Source organism: Lithobates pipiens, unplaced genomic scaffold, assembly GCF_037356315.1.
Source record: "Lithobates pipiens isolate NorthernLeopardFrog02 unplaced genomic scaffold, aLitPip1_a1.2 Scaffold_13, whole genome shotgun sequence".
Lineage (NCBI taxonomy): Eukaryota > Metazoa > Chordata > Amphibia > Anura > Ranidae > Lithobates > Lithobates pipiens.
This window is the reverse complement of record NW_027507718.1, coordinates 472,496,477-472,516,803: the sequence shown is the minus strand read 5'-3', so window position 1 is coordinate 472,516,803 and position 20,327 is coordinate 472,496,477. Positions and strand designations below refer to the sequence as shown.

General features: G+C 50.5%; 1 protein-coding gene across 4 annotated transcripts in view; it reads left to right on the top strand.

Annotated features, from left to right (window-relative positions):
• Window positions 1-9,238: 9,238 nt before the first annotated feature.
• The window catches only part of FAM193A (family with sequence similarity 193 member A), a 201,403-nt gene continuing 190,314 nt past the window's right edge, over window positions 9,239-20,327 (top strand). For 2 of the 4 annotated variants that reach the window (XM_077477904.1, XM_077477903.1), the window contains exon 1: window positions 9,239-9,602. The gene's annotated coding sequence lies outside the window, so the exon portion shown is untranslated. The remainder of the gene's footprint in view (window positions 9,603-20,327) is intronic. The other 2 variants (XM_077477906.1, XM_077477905.1) reach the window with 1 other exon arrangement.

Genomic DNA, 20,327 nt, shown 5'->3' with positions numbered 1-20,327 from the left:
TGCGGATCTGGTCTATGGAATCATATCTAACCTTGATATGCAGAGTGTTTATGTTTTTTTTTTTGTTTTTTTTGCACAAATTGATTGGAAGTTCTTTATGCACATTTCAGAGAGACAATTGCATACTAAGTCTCTGATCATTAAGACTTTTCATTGACACTTATTTTTATTATTATTCTTCTAATTCTATTTGTTACACATACATTATATCTTTTTGGGTATTTGTTAACATTATTATTGGAATTAGCGCTGCTGTCTTTTGTACACTAATTGTTTGGCTGGTATCACAGTTGTAAGTGGCTGCTTATTAGTTTATTTATTCAAACCTAGCGCAGATATTATTTTGGTGATTGGTTGAGCAAGGCAATACACTCTCACAGAAACAATCAATGAACTACCACAGTGCTCACAGTGACAGGCTGTCAGCTGCTAAGGATTTTGGGACTTGTAGTTTTGCATTCACAAATGACTGGGAATGAGTGGCATGACCGGGCAGGCAGAGCCCCACATGGCCGCGTTTTTTTTTTTAATAGCGTGGGATATTCTCCCCCTGCTAGCTATCTGTCACAGTGGGGGATCGGGGGCTGACCCCTTCATAACATGTTACTTGTTACACCCTGAATATGGGTGTAATTTCTTATGAAAGGTAAAATCCTGTAATTGATCCCCTGTGAACAAACAAAGTGCACAGAGCTACAGTAATGGCCAAACCTCAGAAGAAGAAGGGTATCAGACACTGAACCCTTTGCGCCGCAAGGCTTCTGAAAGGAGCAAGGCATGCTTTGGTCAACCTAAGCTGGAGCCAGGTCCCTGCTACTTAGGACCAGATGAAGCTGTTATTTGAGGGCTTTTCCTAAGAGACTCCCTGGCTGGCGGGAGGAAAAAAAAAAAAAACTCCCAAGGCCATGGATCCTCTCCCTGACATCAGGGCAGGCCCTGATATTCTGTCACCATCTGTCTCTGTGAGAAAAAAAAAAAAAAAAAAGACAAGCCACACATGCAGTGCAAGTGCCTATGATACATAAATGTAAATGCAATACATACAATGTAAATAAAATGTGCCAAGCAGGTCTTATGGCTGGCATAAAAATGACCCCTTGGCCAGACACAATGCCTCCCCAAAAGGCATGTGCTAGAACAGCAATTGGTGACATGTCCTAGTGCCAGTGAAGACACAGTGGGGTCCTATATCCTTATTGATTTTCTGGCTCACTGGGGCGTTGCACACAGAGGCACATCTCCAGGAGCTCCTTGTGCCTCCAAACCCCTGGCCAGACAAATGCAGCCCCATTCCTACCAGAAAAGTATAATCAGGTAGGGTGAGTCCTATATTCAACTGGGGAAAAGTATGGAAAACCAGGCCAGAATCAACCTGGTAGAAAAAAAGATTCCTCCCATCGGACCCACCCTATTACATCAATAAAATATTAACTGCTGGACCGCTGTGGTTCTGCCATATAGGAGCCGTTTCTTCACCTCAGCTGCCTCTGACATTATCACAGCAGAGCAGAGAGTGGAAGGCAGCTGTGAGAAAACTCTAGACAGAGCGGGAGACAAAGCGACTGTGGATGGAGGGTAGGAGTTGCTAGAATTAGCTTTTCAAGTTTCCTAGCAGGCTATTGGTTGTTAGGATGTAGCATGGTCCTAGCAACCAATCCCCTGCTGGGACACTTGAAAAGTTCACTCTGGCAACTCCCACTCCCACCCTTCATCCAAAGCTGCTGTGTCTCCTGCTGTCTTGCATCCTGCCCTGTGCACCCAAGTAAGGTAGGAGAATGCATGGGAGGACAGAGCGGTAGGGAGCTGCACTGTGAATGGGGGCAGAGCTGGGGGGTGTTCTACAATGTGAATGAGGAGCAAAGCTGAGGGGGCTGCAATGTGAATTGGGGGGAGCAGAAACTGATGGGGGGTTGGAACGTGAATGAGGAGTAGCGCTGAGAGGGGGAGCAGAGCTAATGGGGGGTGGGGGGGTGGTGGTTGCAGTGTAAGTGGAGAGAAGAGCTGGGGGGGACTGCAATGTGAATGAGCAACAAAGCTGAGCGGGCTGCAGTGTGAATGGGGGGGGGGGGGTGTGGAATGTGAATGAGGAGTAGAGCCGAGAGGAAGGAGAAGACCTGGGGGGGTCTACAAGGTGAATGAGGAGCAGACCTCAGGGGTGCTGTGATGTGAAGGAGGGTAAAGAAGACCACTGAAGGGAGGTGTGAATGGGGGCAGAGGACATCACTGAAAGGGAAAACTGTGGTGTAAAGGGGGACTGATGACACTGATATAAAAACGAGATTGTGATTTCAGAGGAGGGGGGCTGTGATGTAAATGATCAGAGTCATCGCAAAAACCCGTGATTTGGTCACCGGCTGGAAGAAGATTTTACGGATTCGACCTCTGTGAATTTAAATTCGATACCCCTGGTCTACACCTATAGCAAGGGTAATCTTCAACTTTATTCAGAGCTGCACAGTTTCTTTTTATTTACAGACGTCTTATCTGTGTAGCCCCCTAGTCCTAAACTGGGGCTATTATGCAAATTTAGTTTTAGGCTGGGTTGTAGACAGATCAAACTGATTGCATAGTTTATTTCTGGCCTTTTTCCTAAGCTAAATTAGGTTGTGCATTTCTCACTGTCGCCAGTAGGTGTCACTGGTACCACAGGTCAGTATGAGATTGTACAACTAGGTTGAGTTATGAATACTTATTTTTCTTCTAGCCAGCCCAGTAAGAGGTTCTTGGCCACTGGTGCATTCTGGGAGAGGATATATATTTGTGCATGGCCATGTGCTCAGCCTTTTGCCTCAGGCCCCTGGCCAATTCATGCTCAAAACTCCCAATTATAGTCATGGACTCAGCCCTGTGGTAAATGCCAGCTCGCTCCCTTCCTCTGGAGGTTGCACTCTTCCTTTAGAAGGGGGGGGGGGGTGCTATATCTGCAAAGGGAGTTATTTCAGTGAAGGTGAACTATGCCTTACACCCCTTCCCAACCAGCCCAAGGCTCTTTAAAAGATCTTTACACCTGAGGGTGGGAAGGACCGGCTGTTTACATGACTTCTGTGATTAGCTGTCAGGGTGGTCACATGCCAGCTCCTGATCATCATTAGTGACTGACAGCTTTCTTTGACACCTCGGTCACTGTGCTGGGATCATGCAGGGTGCTTTCAGCACAGAAAGCTCTGTTGCCCATGAATGGCAAATGTGGGCATAAAAGCAAAACTAAACCCAACTATCCTGTACAGTCAAGGAAGTTGCCATCTTAGCCTTGATTTGATCTATGCTTGCCATGGTGCTGCACTACATACCTCCCAACTTTTGCACTTGAGAATGAGGGACATTTCAGGGAGATAGTGACCATAGCGCATTGGTCAGAAAAGATGTGTGTGACCAAACATTATAGTGGGAGGGGCTTAAGGGCTGTGGTAAACAAAACCTGGGCTTCCTTGTGCCTATAAAATATGGTTTAATTGCTATGCCACAAGCTGGAGTCTCCAGGGTGAACCAACCCTTAGGGAGAGAGGGAAGGATCACTATGACACATGGAAAGCAGGAAGAATCACTATGGCACATAGATGGCAGGAAGGATCACTATATATAGAAGGCAGCAAGGATAACTATGGCACATGGAAGGCAGCAAGGATAACTATGGCACATGGATGGCAGGAAGAATTACTATGGTATGTGCAAGGCAGGAAGAATCACTATGGCACATAAATGGCAGGAAGGATCACTATATATAGAAGGCAGTATGTGTAACTATGGCACGTGGAAACAGGAAGGATCACTATGACACATGGAAGGCAGGAAGGATCACTATAGCACATGGATGACAGGAAGAATCACTATGACACATGGAAAGCAGAAAGGATCACTATGACACATGGAAAGCAGGAAGGATCACTATGGCACGTGGATGGCAGGAAGGATCACTATGGCACATGGATGGCAGGAAGGATCACTATGGTACACGGTAGGCTGCAAGGATCACTATGGCACATGGATGGCAGGAAGAATTACTATGACATGTGCAAGGCAGGAAGAATCACTATGGCACATGGATGGCAGGAAAGATCACTATATATAGACGGCAGTAAGTGTAACTATGGCACGTGGAAGCGGGAAGGATCCCTATTACACATGGAAAGCAGGAAGGATCACTATGACACATGGAAGGCAGGAAGGATCACTATAGCACATGGATGGCAGGAAGAATCACTATGACACGTGGATGGCAGAAAGGATCACTATGGCACGTGGATGGCAGAAAGGATCACTATGGCACGTGGATGGCAGGAAGGATCACTATGGCACGTGGATGGCAGGAAGGATCACTATGGCACATGGATGGCAGGAAGAATTACTATATTATGTCGAAGGCAGCAAGGATCACTATGACACATGGAAATCAGGAAAGATCATTTTGGCACATGGAGGGCCGCAAGCATCACTATGGCACATAGAAAGCAGAAAGCATCACAATGGCACATGGATGGCAGGAAGAATTACTATGGTATGTGGAAGGCAGCAAGGATCACTATGACACATAGAAATCAGGAAAGATCATTTTGGCACATGGATGGCAGGAAATATCACTATGGTACAGGGAAGGCAGCAAGGATCACTATGGCACGTGGGTGGCAGGAAGGATCACTATGGCACATGGATGGCAGGAAGGATCACTATGACATATGGAAAGCAGGAAGCATCACAATGGCACATGGATGGCAGGAAGAATTACTATGGTATGTGGAAGGCAGCAAGGATCACTATGACACATAGAAATCAGGAAAGATCATTTTGGCACATGGATGGCAGGAAGTATCACTATGGTACAGGGAAGGCAGCAAGGATCACTATGGCACGTGGATGGCAGGAAGGATCACTATGGTACATGGAAGGCAGGAAGGACCACTATGGCACATGGAAAGCAGGAAGCATCACTATATGTGGAAGGCAGAAAGGATCACTATGACATATGGATGGCAGAAAGGATCACTATGGCACATGGAAAGCAGGAAGGATCACTATATGTGGAAGGCAGAAAGGATCACTATGACATATGGATGGCAGAAAGGATCACTATGGCACATGGATGGCAGAAAGGATCACTATGGCATATGGATGGCAGGAAGAATTACTATGGTATGTCGAAGGCAGCAAGGATCACTACAATACACGGAAATCAGGAAAGATCATTTTGTCACATGGATGGCAGGAAGTATAACTATGGTACATGGAAGGCAGCAAGGATCACTGTGTCACGTGGAAGGCAGGAAGAATCACTATGGCACATGGATGGCAGGAAGGATCCCTATGACACATGAAAAGCAGAAAGGATCACTATGGCACATGGAAGGCAGGAAGGATGACTATGCCACATGGAAGGCAGGAAGGATGACTATGCCACATGGAAGGGAAGGAAGGATCACTATGCCACGTGGATGGAAGGAAGGATCACTATGCCACGTGGATGGCAGGAAGGATCACTATGGCACATGGATGGCAGGAAGAATTACTATGGTATGTCGAAGGCAGCAAGGATCACATGGAAATCAGGAAAAGATCATTTTGGCACATGGATGACAGGAAGTATCACTATGGTACATGGTGGGCCGCAAGGATCACTATGGCACATGGATGGCAGGAAGGATCACTATGACACATGGAAAGCAGGAAGCATCACAATGGCACATGGATGGCAGGAAGAATTACTAAGGTATGTGGAAGGCAGCAAGGATCACTATGACACATAGAAATGAGGAAAGATCATTTTCGACATGGATGGCAGGAAGGATCACTATGGCATGTGGATGGCAGGAAGGATCACTATGGCACATTGATGGCAGGAAGAATTACTATGTATGTGGAAGGCAGCAAGGATCACTATGACATATGGATGGCAGAAAGGATCACTATGAGACATGGAAATCAGGAAAGATCACTATGGCACATGGATGGCAGGAAGTATCACTATGGCACATGGATGGCAGGAAGGATCACTATGGCACATGGATGGTAGGCAGGATCACTGTGGCATGTGGAAGGCAGCAAGGATCAGTATTACACATGGAAATCGGGAAAGATAATTTTGGCACATGGATGGCAGGAAGTATCACTATGGTACATGGTGGGCCGCAAGGATCACTATGGCACATGGATGGCAGGAAGGATCACTATGACACATGGAAAGCAGGAAGCATCACAATGGCACATGGATGGCAGGAAGAATTACTAAGGTATGTGGAAGGCAGCAAGGATCACTATGACACATAGAAATGAGGAAAGATCATTTTCGACATGGATGGCAGGAAGGATCACTATGGCATGTGGATGGCAGGAAGGATCACTATGGCACATTGATGGCAGGAAGAATTACTATGGTATGTGGAAGGCAGCAAGGATCACTATGACATATGGATGGCAGAAAGGATCACTATGAGACATGGAAATCAGGAAAGATCACTATGGCACATGGATGGCAGGAAGTATCACTATGGCACATGGATGGCAGGAAGGATCACTATGGCACATGGATGGTAGGCAGGATCACTGTGGCATGTGGAAGGCAGCAAGGATCAGTATTACACATGGAAATCGGGAAAGATAATTTTGGCACATGGATGGCAGGAAGTATCACTATGGGACACGGAAGGCTGCAAGGATCACTATGGCACATGGATGGCAGGAAGGATCACTATGACACATAGAAAGCAGGAAGAATCACTATGGCACATGGACGGCAGGAAGAATTACTATGGTATGTGGAAGGCAGCAAGGATCACTATGGCACATGGATGGCAGGAAGGATCACTATGGCACATGGATGGCAGGAAGGATCACTATGGCACATGGATGGCAGGAAGGATCACTATGGCACATGGACGGCAGGAAGAATTACTATGGTATGTGGAAGGCAGCAAGGATCACTATGGCACATGGATGGCAGGAAGGATCACTATGGCACATGGAAAGCAGGAAGGATCACTATGGCATATGGATGGCAGGAAGAATTACTATGGTATGTGGAAGGCAGCAAGGATCACTATGACACGTGGATGGCAGGAAGGATCACTATGGCATGTGGATGCCACGAAGTATCACTATGGCACATGGATGGTAGGAAGTATCACTATGGTACATGGAAGGCTGCAAGGATCACTATGGCCCATGGATGGCAGGAAGGATCATTATGGCATATGGAAAACGGGAAGGATCACTATGGCACATGGATGGCAGGAAGAATTACTATGGTATGTCGAAGGCAGCAAGGATCACTACAATACACGGAAATCAGGAAAGATCATTTGGCACATGGATGGCAGGAACTATCACTATGGTACATGTAAGGCAGAAAGGATCACTGTGGCATGTGGAAGGCAGGAAGAATCACTATGGCATGTGGAAGGCAGCAAGGATCACTATGACACATGGAAATATCATTTTGGCACATGGATGGCAGCAAGTATCACTATGGTACATGAAAGGCAACAAGGATCACTATGACACATGAAAAGCAGCAAGAATCACTATGGCACCTGGAAGGCAGGAAGGATTAGTATGGCACATGGAAGGCGGAAGAATTAATATGGTATGTGGAAGGCAGCAAGGATCACTATCACACATGGAAATTAGGAAAGATAATTTTGGTACATGGATGGCAGCAAGGATCACTATGACACATGAAAAGCAGGAAGGATCACTATGGCACATGGAAGGAAGAGAGAGAGAGAGAGGTGAGTTTAGTCACAGGCTGTGTTCACTCACCTGAGGCTGCCTGTTCTTTCGAGGTTCAGGCAGTGACATTGAGTGCACTGCTTCAAGATTCCCTCCCACGCAACCCCCTCCCAGCCACATGAATGGCTGCACCCGGGGGTTTGTGGGTGGACACAGGGGGACATGGGGAGGAGGTGAGCCTCCCTCCTCTTCCATTCTGTAGAGCGGGTGGGTGCGGTGGGGGGGACTGTACTAGCTAGGCACTTTGTGGCGCACACTGACAGGTGAAGTCAAGAATCGGAGCGAATAGGCAGACTCAATGGACTACTCCAATCTTTTTTTTTTCTGCCATCACTTTTCTATGTTTCTGACTTTTTCCAGCCCTGGGCTCTGCTGTGGGATTCAGCCCGGATTTTTGGTACACTGGGATTTACTTGAAATCCCGGGATGGTCCCGGCACATCCCGGGAAGGTGGGGAGGTATGCTGCACATGTGATCTGTCATGACACCAGCCATTTGATGGCTTTACAGTTCAGTTGGGAGCACGAGTAATTATGACAGTTATCATTCATGGAATGTCTTGAACGTAACTGTTTTGGGGAACTGTTAATTCGATAGGTTGAGTTCTGCTTTTGGGCCCATTTCATACAGGGTTGATTGGCTCAGCGGGGATCGCTCTATTGACCCAGTGGATGACAGGTCCATCTGCTCTCACTGTGAAGAGATGGACCCCCGCTATCCACTATGGTGAGATCGGATGAAAACAGATCTGCCTGACCGTTTTCTTCCATCTATCCCGCTGGAGGATGGGGGCCGTATCGCCATCCGTCTGTTTTGAGCGGATCCTGTCGTATCGGAGGCGGGGGTCAGTGGGCACATATCCGTCTCCCCATACAAGCCAATGGGTGGCCATCTCGGGTCCGCCTGAAAAACAGACAGTTGGATCTTTGTGGGTGGATCATGGGAAAGGGGCCTAAGGCTGCATTCACACCTGAGTAACACATTGTGTTCTGTTGTAGAGTGTGGCCACTATTGACTTGAATGGGCTGCCTCTTGTGTCTCAAACGTGACAACCGGCCCGTATATTTCCCTTCACCGCCTCCCCACCGGCCCACTTTGTGGTACTGAGCCAAGCGTGTTTGGTGATGTAAGTTTAGTCGCACAGCAAACACACGCATTTCCAGCCGTGTTCGCAGTGGCATTAAGGAATATTATCATCACAACCGTGACGTGTGATTTTGTGTGTTTCCATGTCGCTCAGGAGTGACTGCAGCAGCAAAGGCGAGGAGAAGTCAGAACAGAGAACACATGTACAAGTAACCCCCCTTCTACATTTTCCTATGACATGACAAATCTTTGCCTTTGAGTTCAGGTTCACTTTAAGAGCTGACAGACACGATGCATACTGGGAGTTGTAGTTCCACCCTCTCCTCCACTTGCAGACTGCAGATTCCGCCACCTACCGCAAGATGGCAGCAGCACTGGCAGGACAGAACGTTGACGCCGAATTGCGGGCTGACGTCTGTGCGTAAGACGGGAATAGCTTTCCTCCTTGTAGTCCGCCATATTGGAGTCTAGCTCGGCTCCGCTGTTGGTTGCTGAGTTAGGCTTGTCTAGCGGCCTGGTTGAAGCGGTGAGCCCGGAGCGGACAGAGCCCGAGGCCCGTGAAGCTCGCTGTGGTATAGGCCATTCCATTCCCCGGTAGAGAGCGCAGACATGAGCCCGGCCGACGCCAAGAGAGGAGCCAAGCGGAGGAAGAACAAGCGGGGCGGAGGCGGCAGTAGCGGGGAGGTGAAGGCGGCGGCGCTGGTGGACAGCACGGGGCGGTGAGCGGAGCGAGCAACGGGGGAGTGCTCATCCCCGGCCCGGCCACACACTGCACGGCCGCCCCGCCCGGAGCCGAGGTAAGCGAGAAGCCGGCCCGAGAGAGAGCTGGAAGTGACAGACCGGCTCCTGAATGTATTCCTTCCCCGGGTTATCTCAGCTTCCTTCCGGCCTGAATGTAAACATTCACCTCCCTACGGCCCGTGTACTTCCCTTCACCACCTCCCTACCGACCCGTGTACTTCCCTTCACCACCTCCCTACCGGCCCGTGTACTTCCCTTCACCACCTCCCTACCGGCCCGTGTACTTCCCTTCACCACCTCCCTACCGGCCCGTGTACTTCCCTTCACCACCTCCCTACCGGCCCGTGTACTTCCCTTCACCACCTCCTACCGGCCCGTGTACTTCCCTTCACCACCCCCCTACCGGCCCGTGTACTACCCTTCACCACCCCCTACTGGCCCGTGTACTACCCTTCACCCACCCCCCTACTGGCCTACTGGCCCGTGTACTACCCTTCACCACCCCCCTACTGGCCCGTGTACTACCCTTCACCACCCCCCTACCGGCCCGTGTACTACCCTTCACCACCCCCCTACCGGCCCGTGTACTACCCTTCACCACCCCCCTACCGGCCCGTGTACTACCCTTCACCACCCCCCACCACGTACCGGCCCGTCCTCTTCCTACATCACTCACCTCCCCCCACCCCGTCCTCTTCCTACATCACTCACCTCCCCCCACCCCGTCCTCTTCCTACGTCGCCTCTCCCCCACCCCCGGCCTGTCCTCTTCCTACGTCGCCTCTCCCCCACCCCCCGGCCCGTCCTCTTCCTACGTCGCCTCTCCCCCACCCCCCCGGCCCGTCCTCTTCCTACGTCGCCTCTCCCCCACCCCCCCGGCCCGTCCTCTTCCTACGTCGCCTCTCCCCACCCCCCCGGCCCGTCCTCTTCCTACGTCGCCTCTCCCCCACCCCCCGGCCCGTCCTCTTCCTACGTCGCCTCTCCCCCACCCCCCCGGCCCGTCCTCTTCCTACGTCGCCTCTCCCCCACCCCCCGGCCCGTCCTCTTCCTACGTCGCCTCTCCCCCACCCCCCCCGGCCCGTCCTCTTTCCTACGTCGCCTCTCCCCCACCCACCCCCGGCCCGTCCTCTTCCTACGTCGCCTCTCCCCCACCCCCCCCCGGCCCCGTCCTCTTCCTACGTCGCCTCTCCCCCACCCCCCCCCGGCCCGTCCTCTTCCTACGTCGCCTCTCCCCCACCCCCCCCGGCCCGTCCTCTTCCTACGTCGCCTCTCCCCCACCCCCCCCCGGCCCGTCCTCTTCCTACGTCGCCTCCTCCCCCACCCCCCCCGGCCCGTCCTCTTCCTACGTCGCCTCTCCCCCACCCCCCCCCGGCCCGTCCTCTTCCTACGTCGCCTCTCCCCCACCCCCCGGCCCGTCCTCTTCCTACGTCGCCTCTCCCCCACCCCCCCCGGCCCGTCCTCTTTCCTACGTCGCCTCTCCCCCACCCCCCGGCCCGTCCTCTTCCTACGTCGCCTCTCCCCCACCCCCCCGGCCCGTCCTCTTCCTACGTCGCCTCTCCCCCACCCCCCCGGCCCGTCCTGTCCTTTTCCTACGTCGCCTCCCCACCCCCCCGGCCCGTCCTGTCCTTTTCCTACGTCGCCTCCCCTCCCCCGGCCCGTCCTGTCCTTTTCCTACGTCGCCTCTCCCCCACCCCCCGGCCCGTCCTCTTCCTACGTCGCCTCCCCTCCCCCGGCCCGTCCTGTCCTGTCCTTTTCCTACGTCGCCTCTCCCCCACCCCCCGGCCCGTCCTCTTCCTACGTCGCCTCTCCCCCACCCCCCCGGCCCGTCCTCTTCCTACGTCGCCTCCCCTCCCTCCCCCCCGGCCCGTCCTCTTCCTACTTTGCCTCCCCCCCCGGCCCGTCCTCTTCCTACTTTGCCTCCCCCCCGGCCCGTCCTCTTCCTACGTCGCCTCCCCTCCCTCCCCCCCCCCCGGCCCGTCCTCTTCCTAAGTCGCCTCCCCTCCCTCCCCCCCCCCGGCCCGTCCTCTTCCTACGTCGCCTCCCCCCCCGGCCCATCCCTCTTCCTACGTCGCCTCCCCTCCCTCCCCCCGGCCCGTCCTCTTCCTACGTCGCCTCCCCTCCCTCCCTCCCCCCGGCCCGTCCTCTTCCTACGTCGCCTCCCCTCCCTCCCTCCCCCCGGCCCGTCCTCTTCCTACGTCGCCTCCCTTCCCTCCCTCCTCCCCCCCGGCCCGTCCTCTTCCTACGTCGCCTCCCCTCCCTCCCTCCCCCGGCCCGTCCTCTTCCTACGTCGCCTCCCCTCCCTCCCCCCCCGGCCCGTCCTCTTCCTACGTCGCCTCCCCTCCCTCCCCCCGGCCCGTCCTCTTCCTACGTCGCCTCCCCTCCCTCCCCCCGGCCCGTCCTCTTCCTACGTCGCCTCCCCTCCCTCCCCCCCGGCCCGTCCTCTTCCTACGTCGCCTCCCCCCCGGCCCGTCCTCTTCCTACGTCGCCTCCCCCCCGGCCCGTCCTCTTCCTACGTCGCCTCCCCCCCGGCCCGTCCTCTTCCTACGTCGCCTCCCCTCCCTCCCTCCCCCCCGTCCTCTTCCTACGTCGCCTCCCCTCCGTCACCCCCCGGCCCGTCTTCTTCCTACGTCGCCTCCCTCCCTCCCCCCCCGGCCTGTCCTCCCCCCCGGCCCGTCCTCTTCCTACGTCGCCTCCCCTCCGTCACCCCCCGGCCCGTCCCTCTTCCTACGTCGCCTCCCCTCCCTCCCCCCCGGCCCGTCCTCTTCCCTCCCCCCCGGCCCGTCCTCTTCCTCCCCCCCGGCCCGTCCTCTTCCTACGTCGCCTCCCCTCCCTCCCCCCCGGCCCGTCCTCTTCCTACGTCGCCTCCCCTCCCTCCTCCCCCGGCCCGTCCTCTTCCTACGTCGCCTCCCCTCCCTCCTCCCCCGGCCCGTCCTCTTCCTACGTCGCCTCCTCCCCCGGCCCGTCCTCTTCCTACGTCGCCTCCTCCCCCGGCCCGTCCTCTTCCTATGTCGCCTTCTCCCCCGGCCCGTCCTCTTCCTACGTCGCCTTCTCCCCCCCCCCCCCGGCCCGTCCTCTTCCTACGTCGCCTTCTCCCCCCCCCCCGGGCCCGTCCTCTTCCTACGTCGCCTTCTCCCCCCCCCCCCCGGCCCGTCCTCTTCCTACGTCGCCTTCTCCCCCCCCCCCCCGTCCTCTTCCTACGTCGCCTTCCTCCCCCCCCCCCCCCCCGGCCCGTCCTCTTCCTACGTCGCCTTTCCCCCTCTTCCTACGTCACCTTCCACCCCCCCCCCGCCCTCTTCCTACGTCACCTCCTCCTCCCCCCCCCCGGCCCGTCCTCTTCCTACGTCGCCTTCTCCCCCCCCCCCCGGCCCGTCCTCTTCCTACGTCGCCTTTCCCCCTCTTCCTACGTCACCTTCCACCCCCCCCCCCCGCCCTCTTCCTACGTCACCTCCTACCCCCCCCCCCCCCCCGCCCTCTTCCTACGTCACCTCCTCCTCCCCCCCCCCCCCCGGCCCATCCTCTTCCTACGTCACCTCCTCCTCCCCCCCGGCCTGCCCTTTTCCTACGTCGTCATTTCCTCCTGGGTGTAATCACCCTGTATCGGCCTGTATTCTTCATACCCTCCATGTGTGTATGCTACCTCCTATCACCCCTGTAGCAGCCTGTGCTCTAAATACATCACCCCTTTACTGGCCTGTGCTGTTTGTCCCCTCCATGTTGTTCATCACCCCTGTGTCGCCTATTTTTTTTTTTAACCTTCTCTCTCTCTGTGATGTTCTTTGTATGCTGCACGTCTCCCATGCCTGGTTGTGTCATACAGGGGTTGTGTGCTCTTAGTGCCGGACATGTCATAGCAGAGCCATGGTCTGTACACCCTGTCCAATTTCCTTTGTATGGTATACTTGTCATAGTGGTACCCTGGCCTAATGTTCTGTTTACATACAGCCAGCTCCTTTGTATTCTGTATAGGTCTTGCTGTTATTTACATGGTATAGCAAGAGCCCTGGCCTGATGCCCTGTCTTAGCAGAGCCCTGTCTTAGCAGAGCCCTGTCTTAGCAGAGCCCTGTCTTAGCAGAGCCCTGTCGTGATGCTTTATTTACAGCCAGCTGTTCTGTACATGTCCTAGCAGAGCCTTGGCCTGATGCTGTGTATACCTCTGCCAGTCTCCAGTGTATGATATACATGTATTTGTTCAGGGTGCCTTTATGTGGCACATGTCATTCTTGGCCCTGATGTTTTGGGTTGTACTTGTCATAACAGAGCTGTGTGCACGTCTCCTCATGTGCTCTGTATGTCATATCTCTTCTCTGCTGGTAACCATATTCTATGTGCCCGTGCTGCAGCTATATACTCTGTTCACTCTGAGCCCAGTCCTGGGCTATGGATGGTATAGAATGTATTTGGCCCGATACTTTGCCGGCTTTTCTCCTGTTTAAACCAGGGGTGGGCAACCTTTGGCACACCTGCTGCTGTGGAAATACAATTCTCATTAGGACAGAAATGACTTGCATGAGGAAACCCCCGAACTCAGCTGTGATGAAACTACAAATCCCATCATGCCTCTGGGAATCATGCCTGTTACTCAGTCTTGCAATGCCTCCTGGGAGTTGTTCCAAAACATCTGGAGTGTCGAGATTGCCTACCCCCGCTCTACATTATAACTCGGTGTGCTTTTCTGGGTCCTAAGATGGGTGCGTTCATTGCGCCCCTGTATTGTAATATACCCATTTTTCATAATTGTATTAATGTGAACAGCATGCTTCCGTTACATTTAATGGTTATACTACTAATCTCTTGGTTGCTGTCCCTCCCTTGTAGTGCATTACTCTGCTTATATGCATAAGGCCCCTTTCACATGGGGATGACTCCTGTTATGATCAGCAGGGGATCTGTCCACTGATAACCCTGCAGAGCGGGTGGATGACAGGTCCGTGTCTGCTCAGTTTATGCAGAGCAGACACAGGGCCCACTAAACAGACTCTGCTGTCCGTTTACAGCTGACTGATCCAATCCGTCTAGATAGAGGGGATGAATCCTCTTGTTTTTTATTTTAGCGGATCGAAGGTAGGCAGGTGGGTGTAAAAAGTACATTTATACCTGCTGATCATTAGGGGTGAATGGAGGGTCTGAACAGGTCCATCTGAAAAACTGATTAGTGGATCTGATCAGACTCTTTGTGTGAAAGTCTTCATATAAACACTGTGTTGTAGCGACATTAAAGCGGAGTTCCGCTTATCTGCCTCCTACCCCCCTCTGGTGCCACTTTTGGCCCCCTTTGGTGTAGTGGCAGCACCTGAGAGCCGACGGAAACATTGGCTGGGGAGCCAACTTGGCTGGATTCCAGGACAGGCAAGTGTCCTAATAAGTCAGCAGCTACAGTATGTGTATCTGCTAACTTAACTACTTCAGATCTGCGCTATAGCCGAATGATGGCTACAGCGCAGACCTGCTTTGCTGGGAGTACGTCTGTTGACGTTCTCCAGTTCCTGAGCGGCCTACGTGCCTCCTGCATGGTGCGCGCGGCATGCTCTGTGATCAACAAGTCTGAGACTCGCTGGATCACAGACTGGAGTAAGGGATCGATCCCGAACACTTACCACGTGATCATGTGATGTAAATAGAGCCGATAATCGTCTGTTATTTTTTCTCCTTGCGCTAACAGTGCGCCGCCTTATTTGTTCCACCCATCGGTGCCCATCAGTACAGCCTATCAGTAGGGATGGTTCCGATGTTCGAGTTGAATGTAAGTTTGACTTGAACATTGGGTGTTCGCCTGTTCAAATAGCGAACAATTTGGGGTGTTAGCGGCAAATTCGAAAGCACGGGACACCCTTTAAAAGTGTTTAGGAGAAATTAAAAGTGATAATTTTAAAGGCTTATATGCATAGTATTGGCATAAAAAGTGTTTGGGGACCCGGGTCCTGCCCCAGGGGACATGTAACCAAGTGACCCCGCCCCCTCTGATGCTACGGGAAAGCCATAGGGATCTCCCTGTGTGCGTCAGAGAGGGGGGGCGAGGTCACCTGGTGATGGTATTGGGTGGTCCCGCCCTCAGTTATAAAAGAACTGTCACCTGAGAGGCCCGTCATTATGGCTGGTGTCTCCCATGGAGGCAGATCATAGCCGGCTTGCGGCCTTTTTTTTTTTTTTGTTCCGTCTGAGTGCGACGTAAAGGACTTGTCCCAAGGCGTGTAGTGTTTTTTTTTTTTTTTTTTTTTTTTTTTTTACATTTTGGTTCGGGGTTCCCATGCCCTTTTTATCAATATACTTTTCTGTGTATTGCCGGACCAACAATTCATTGTAGCCACCAGTAGTTTTAAATTACTTTTTTTTTTCCTTTAGAAATGTAATTTTGCTGTCAGACTATTTTAATTGCGGGAAACGTGCTCCCCCTTTACAGGCATACTATAGACACCCCCAGGTGCGAAATTTAAAGGAATATTACACTTTTATTATTTGTGGCAATGCAAAGATTCATAAAAGTAGTTCTACAACTCTGCACTACTTTTGGCAACTTGGGGGGCGATTTCATTAGACATCTGTGTATGAACCCGCATAGATGTCTCTCAAATCGCCCGCAAAGTCAGACTGAAATGCCAGTTTGAAATTCAGCTGCACTTGCACTATTTCAAACCCACGTTCAGTGTGAACCTAGGCTAAAGGATAAGTTCATGTTGAAATTCAGCTGCACTTGCACTATTTCAAACCCACGTTCAGTGTGAACCTAGGCTAAAGGATAAGTTCATGTTTAAAAAAATAAATGCACTTTTTTTTTTTTTTTTTTTTTGGCAAGTAAAAAAAAGTGCATTTATTCATTTTTGTTGATGGAGCATGTAAAGCATTGCACCAGCGATCAGCAGATTGCTGATGCCATACAGGTCTCCTTCAGATCTGTCAGTGTATCGGCTTGCTCGTACCTCGTACATGGAAGCCGATTATATTCTGACAGGAAGACTTCATGAACTACCACAGCGTCGTGGTAGTAAATTGCAGCTGTTGGCTTGTAGTTTTCAAAGTGAATGAGTGACACGGCCTTGGCCCCACTCGGCCTTCTATTTTTTTTTAAATGATGAGGAAGGTGCGAGGGCCGGTCCATTCATAACATGCTACACCCTGTATATGGTTGTAACATGTTATGAAAGGTGAACTTCTACTTTACAGCATTGGTGTTCAAACTGTGACCCTCTAGCTGTTACAGAACTAAAAGTCCCATGATGCATTGCAAGGTTGACAGGTACAAGCATGACTCCCCAAAGGCAGATGGTGTGTATTGCTAGTTTTTTTTTTTTTTTTCTTGGGAGGGTGCATGTTATTGGCACAGGGCCAATCGGCACTGTCCAGACAGAGGGTCATGCAGCCTCATAGGGCAGTCAGAGGAGAATGAAACTCCTACAAGCTTTAACCAGACACTGATAGAAGTCACAAGACTGGTATATACTGCTGATGAGAAAAGGTATTTAGTAGGGCTGAAACTACTAATCGATTACGAAAATAGTTGACAACTATTTTCATAATCATTGATTAGTTGGTCAGCCGATTAGAGCCGGTTCACACAAGGGCGACACGACTTCCAGGACGTCTTTGTGAGGCAACTTGGAGACGACTTAAACACGACTTAGACACAACCTGGGGTGACTTACAACACGACTTTAAATCGCCCCAAGCCAGGCTACTTTTGCTGTGGCCAATTAGAGAATGAGCTCTGAAGGGGGAACTCCACGCCAAATTTATGAAAAAAATTGGCGTGGGTTCCCCCTCCGAGAGCATATCAGGCCCTTAGGTCTGGTATGGATTCTAAGGGGAACCCCTACGCCGAAAAACCGGCATGGGGGGCCCCCCAAGATCCATACCAGACCCTTATCCGAGCACGCTAGCCGGCCGGGGAAAGGGAGTGGGGTCGAGCGAGCGCCCCCCCCCCCCCCCCCCCCTCCTGAGCCGTACCAGGCCGCGTGCACTCAACATGGGGGGGGTGCCTTGGGGAAGGGGGGGCCGCACGGCCCCCCCACCCCAAAGCACCTTGTCCCCATGTTGATGAGGACAAGGGCCTCTTCCCGACAACCCTGGCCGTATTGTAGTAGTACAGGAACCTTTTCTGAAGTCGGAGCGGCTTCAGTAGTGTGCATTAAGACGGCTCTCATTCACTTACATTGATTTTTTTTTTTTGTTTCAAATATAAATGTTTATTGTATTCAACTCCGGATGAGGGCATACCCCACAATACAAACAGAAAAAACAATTAGAGCCATAAATACAGAAAGCATTCCGGTACAAGAAAGAGTAACAACCCGAGTAATGCAATGATTGAAGACATGGTAAAACCAATGGGTAGGTAAGGGGTCCTTGCTTCCACGTACATTGATTTTTACATGTGGTCCGACCTGGGGCGACCTGAAGTCGGATCTGAGTCGCCCCTGTGTGAACTGGCTCTTAGTTGTCCTGCATACAGAATGCATTATTTGTTTACATATCAGGAAATGCAGTGCATCACACATCAGTACACCATCAATACATGGCTGTAAGTGCCTGAGAACTTATGAATGTGTGAGGACCAATGCCTCATGGGACAGAGAAGGTGGCGGCTGATAGACTGGCGTTAATAGAAGGAATTACATTTAAATAAAACTTTTACCAGTAATGTACATTAGATTTAAAATTATATCCATGAAAAAAAGTCTCAGCTTTTAGTACTACTTTAGGCTGGGTTCACACTGCTGCGGGGGGAGATCCGGATGTGATTCGCACAGCAAATCACATCCGATCTCCGTAGCACTGCGAGTTCAGCCATACAGATAGTATGGCTGAACTCGCAGCTGTCCCGCAGCAAACTCGCACAGGACCTTTTTTGGGTCCGCAACGGAATCGGATCGCATGGGGGTTCACACCATGCGATCCGATTCCTGTGCGAGTCGGCAGATCGCACTGCGATATGCCGACGGATCTGGGGGTGTCATTAACATAACATTGACACCCCCAGCCCGTCCGCATAGGGCAGTGTGAACTGCCGGCGGGAGGTATGCGATGCGGGAAAACGCCGCGGATTCGCGGCGTTCCCGCATCGCAATAGTGTGAACCTAGCCTTAATGTAAAAAGTAGTACTTCCTGTCTGACTCCTAGTTATATTTCTGGGTGTATTTGTGTGTGTGTGTGTGTGTATATATATATATATATATATATATATATATATATATCGATTACTATTTTCATAATCGATTAATCGGCATGTGTAACATAATGGGGTTAAAAAAAACTAAAATGACCCCTTTATAGTACAAAAAGAGCAAATAATTGCTACTGTAAATATTACTTTCACTGTTCTACAGCAAAAAAAAAATGAACCCCTTACAGTAGTGTTTATCTGTTTTTTTTCTACTATAAAGGGCTAATTTTTTTTTTTTAACCCCATTATGTTACTAAACGTGTTCGATCTGGTTCACATCTATGTGTTTATTGGTGCTTTTTGCAGAAATTACACCACAGTTCATTTACATTATTTTCTATGGGACACGTTCACATCTGAAAGGGTCAGGGACTTTTAAAGCAAAATAGTGCATTATTGATTCAATATACTTCAATGGAGAAGCTGCAGAAAAGCATGTAATGCGTTTTTGCAGCAATTTGTGTTTTTTTAATCTGCCCAAAAAAATGCAAATTGCAGTAAAATCGCATGCACAAAAATCAAAAGGCGTAGCAAAAACCACGACAGAAACAGATCAAAAGCAAACTGCATAGGTGTGTACCGAGCCTTATGCTGTCCACACAGATCAATTTTCGGATGAGAATATTCAGACAAAAAATCTTTGTACATTCGCTGAATGAAAGAATTTTGTTTGAAATTTTCACTTGTTTTTAAAGTGAATGTATTATCTGAACAAAAACCACATACACTGTCTGAAAAGTCCTTTGACCAAATAGTTTTCTATTTCTAAATTTTCCCGTCACTGTGGTTGAAAATGAACGTCAATTTGACCAACTTTTTTTTTTTTTTTTTAAAGGTGATTAAAGGAAAAAACAATAATCGGCCAACTAATCGATTATGAAAATAATCGTTAGTTGCATCCCTAATATATTTAATTACTTTCGCTGTTCCACAGTATAACTTAACTCCTTATAGTAGTGATTTATCTACTCTCTTTGTACAATAAAGGGCTAATAGTTTTTATTTTATTTTTTACCCCAGTATGACAGGTGATTATTAAAAAGGATGCTGCTGCTACCAAACGTCTTAGGTCTGGTTCACACCTAATGTGTTTTTTGGTGCTTTTGCAGATACACACTACAGTTCATTTAACATGGTTTCCTTTCCTATGAGACACATTCAGGTTTATGCTTTTTTCATTTTTTGCTATTTGAAAAGGATCAAGGACCTTTTTCAGTGCAAAACGGTGCTTTTTTTGGTTCAATGAGCTTCAGTGGAGAAGCTGCAGAAAAGCATGTAGTGCATTTCTGCCACGATTTGCATCTTTTAATCTGTTCAACAACAAATGAGCCAAAAAAAGCATAAAAAATGCAAAACACTGCAAAATTACGTGTCTAAAAATGCAAAGCACACCTTGAAAAGCACTGCAGAAATGGATTATAAGCAAACTGCATAGGTGTGGACCACAGCTGCACGATTCTGGCCAAAATAAGAATCACAATTTTTTTGCTTAGAATTAAAAGATCATGATTCACGCAACGTAAAATCTTTCACTTTAAAAAAAAAAAAAGGGGCTAACTTTACTGGTTAGTTGTGTTTTTTACATTTCTTTTTAATTAAAGTCATTTTTTCCAAACAAAATTGAATT